The sequence below is a fragment of the Oryx dammah genome, unplaced genomic scaffold (assembly GCF_014754425.2).
Source record: "Oryx dammah isolate SB20612 unplaced genomic scaffold, SCBI_Odam_1.1 HiC_scaffold_15, whole genome shotgun sequence".
Lineage (NCBI taxonomy): Eukaryota > Metazoa > Chordata > Mammalia > Artiodactyla > Bovidae > Oryx > Oryx dammah.
The window spans coordinates 28194020-28197371 of NW_024070199.1; the positions used below are offsets into that span (position 1 = coordinate 28194020).

General features: G+C 46.1%; 1 non-coding gene across 1 annotated transcript; it reads right to left on the minus strand.

Moving 5' to 3' along the window:
• Window positions 1-1120: 1120 nt before the first annotated feature.
• LOC120874935 lies at window positions 1121-1302 on the minus strand. The gene has a single exon (XR_005723774.1). It is a non-coding gene; the product is annotated as a U2 spliceosomal RNA (small nuclear RNA).
• Between the last annotated feature and the right edge of the window lie 2050 nt (window positions 1303-3352).

The following is a 3352-nucleotide window of genomic DNA, read 5'->3' on the forward strand; positions in this document are numbered from 1 at the left end:
GTGACCTCAAGCTGAGTCTTCACGAGGTAGCTAATACACTTTCCTCCTTTCTCTGAATTCCTGAAGCCTCAAGGGTGAGGGCCAAGCTCTCTGGAGATGGGCTAGACACAAATTATCCTGCGTTGTGCTGAACAGTTTTCTGTGTCAGTCTTTGTCTCCCCAGAGAGCTTGCTGGCATTCCAGGAAAGACCTTTTACTTTGTTATTCCTTTAACAAATATGTGCTGGAAAAGAGCTGCCCTGGGGCCACTGGGGACTAAACAGTGGGGAAGCCAGTCAAATTTCCTGCCCTCACAACGAAGCTCCAATCCATCCCATGGAGTTGCAATATGTTTTCCCCAGAGGCAGTCACTGCTGTGATGGGAAAGGACAGCCACTATGAGAACATTACAGGGAGTCTGGGGGCTTTGGGAAGCCTCCTCTGAGGAAATGACATTTAAGCTCAGATCTGAAACCTGGCAGGGATAAGGGGGAGGAATACAGTCCTGGCTGAGAACGGAAGCACAGCTGTGAGATGGTGGCGGACTTCGCAGCCCCATAAGGAAGCTGCATTGTGTTCTAAGTGAAATAAGAAGCCATGGTGAGGCTTTGAGCAGAGGAATGGCATAATCCCATGTCACTGGGTAGAGAAAAAAGAGGTGGGGTGGAGGGTGGTAGCCAGAATGGAAAATGGTGGGATTTCTCAGGCTGCTGGAACAGCTGTCCAGGTTGGGGGTGCGATATCTTTTTTTTTCCCCTCCTTTTTTTCATTGTTTTTTCTTTTTTAAAAAATGTATTTATTTTTGGCCATGCTAGGTCTTCGTTGCTGCTCGGGCTCTCTCTAGCTGTGGTATGTGGGCTTCTCCTGTTTGAGAGCACGGGCTCTCTGGCACGTGGGCTCCGTAGTTGGAACTCACAGGCTCTAGAGTTCAAACTCAGCAGTTGGGGCACACGGACTTAGCTGCCCCCAGGCATGTGGAATCCATCAAACTCATGTCCCCTGCACTGGCTGACAGATTCTTTCTTTTTTTAATTACCCAGGGGGGTGCACCTTTCCTGGAAGTACTGCAGTACCAGGTTGATGTGTGGAGCCTCCGGAGCAAGTTTCTGTTCCAACTGTCTGCTCCAGTTCAGTTCAGTTCAGTTGCTCAGTCGTGCCCGACTATTTGCAACCCATGGACTGCAGGATGCCAGGCTTCCCTGTCCATCATCAACTCTCCAAAAATCCATTTAATATATTGTCCTCAGATAAAGGATGTATCAGATATTAAAATGATAAGAACAGATGCTACACTTGATCTTAGCCAAAAGGTTGAGAAGCTATGGAAGACAGATTCTTAACCACTAGACCATCAGGAAAGTCCTTTCTTTTCTCTTTCCTGGCATGCAGTCCCATCACTTTATGGCAAATAGAAGGGGAAAAAGTGGAAGCAGTGACAGATTTTATTTTGTGGGCTTCCGAAGTCACTGCAATGGTGACTGCAGCCCTGAAATTAAAAGACACTTGCTCCTTGGAAGGAAAGTTATGACAAATCTAGACAATGTACTAGAAAGCAGAGACATCACTTTGCTGACAAAGGTCTGTATAGTCAAAGCTATTGTTTTTCCGGTAGACATGTATGGATGTGAGAGCTGGTCCATAAAGAAGGCTGAGCACCAAAGAAGTGATGCTTTCGAATTGTGGTTCTGGAGAAGACTCTTGAGAGTTCGTTGGACTGCAAAGAGATCAAACCAGGCAATCCTAAAGGAAATCAACCCTGAGTATTCATTGGAAGGACTGTTCCTGAAGTTGAAGCTATAATACTTTGGCCACCTGGTGGGAAGAGCTGGCTCACTGAAAAAGACCCTAATGCTGGGAAAGATAGAAGGCAAAGGGAGAAGGGAATGGCAGAGGATGAGACTGTTAGATAGAATCGCAGAGTCAATGAACATGAATTTGAGCAAACTCCAGGAGAGAGTGGAGGACAGAAGAGTCTGGCATGCTACAGTCCATGGGATCACAAAAAGTCAGACACGACTTAGCGACTAAACACCACCAGCAGGGAGATGATAGCTTTATTGCTTTGCCAGGCAAAGGAAAACACACTGGGCTTCTGCCTTGAAAACCTATGTGTTCCCTGATGTCCTTTTCTAATCTTCAGAGTTACCCTACTTTTACAAATGAAGACACTGAGGCCCAGAGAAGCAAAGTAAGTCATCCGAAGTCACACAGTAAGTCAGTGCAGAACCACCCTGAGGAGGTATTCTGGCCTGAATGCCTGTGTCCCCCCCAACGCATATGTTGAAACCTTACCTGCTCCCAACATGAAGGTATTTGGAGGTGGGCTTTTGGGAGGTGATTAAAGTTGGATGGGGTCATGAGGCTGGGATTTCCCATTTTGGGATCAGTGCCCTTATAAGAAGATATAGGAAAGCTCTCTCTCTCCATGTGCGTGCATTGAAAAAGGGCCATGTGAGGACATAGTGAGAAGGTAGCCATTGACTAGCCGGGAGGAAAGTCCTTGCCAGGGACCAAACTGACCAGCATCTTTATCTTGGACTTCCAGCATCCAGAATGGTGAGAAATAAGCTTCTATTGATTAAGCCATCCAGTCTACAGTATTTGATTATGGCAGCCTAAGCTAACACCAGAAGTAGGCTGGATATTGTCCTTTGTCCCTCCAAATCCATGCTACTCCCAGATCACCCAGCCCTGGAACTTGAGGTCTGACTTGAAGGACTGTATCAATGGCTCTTGTGCCCTCCAGCTTTCAGGTGGGTGCTGCCAATGGAAGGCCCTGGCCTGGGGAGAGCGTCAGCTCCCTCCCTGATCAACCACCATGGGCTGGCTGAGGCTGTGATCTCTTCTAAAGGCCACAGAGCCTGCCAGGCAGCCCCTTCTATCACAACAGATCTTGCAGGGGTCCGGTCACTACCTCTTTCCCTTGTCTCTTTAGGGCTTGGGTGAGTGAGGTCTTGAGATGTTGTCATTCATGTCCCTTAATCCTGCCAATAGTTATTATTATTTTTTTTTACCATATACATCTATTCAGTCTCACTCAAATTCTTTTCCCATTTAAGTAATTATAGAATATTGAGCAGCGTTCCCTATGCTATGTAGTAGGTCCTTTTTGATTATCTATTTTAAATAGAGCAGTGTGTACATGTCCGTCCCAAACTCCCAGTCTATCCCTCTCCCTGAACACTCTCCTCTGGTAGCCATAAGTTCCTTCTCTAAGGCTGTGAGTCTGTTTCTGTTTTGGAAATAAGTTCATTTGTATCTTTTTTTTTTTTTTTTTTGAGTCTGCATTTAAGCAATACAATATCTGCCAATAGATTTTTCAGTAGTCCCTTCTTAAATTCTCAGTTACCCAGTTGCAATGAGCCATCTGTTC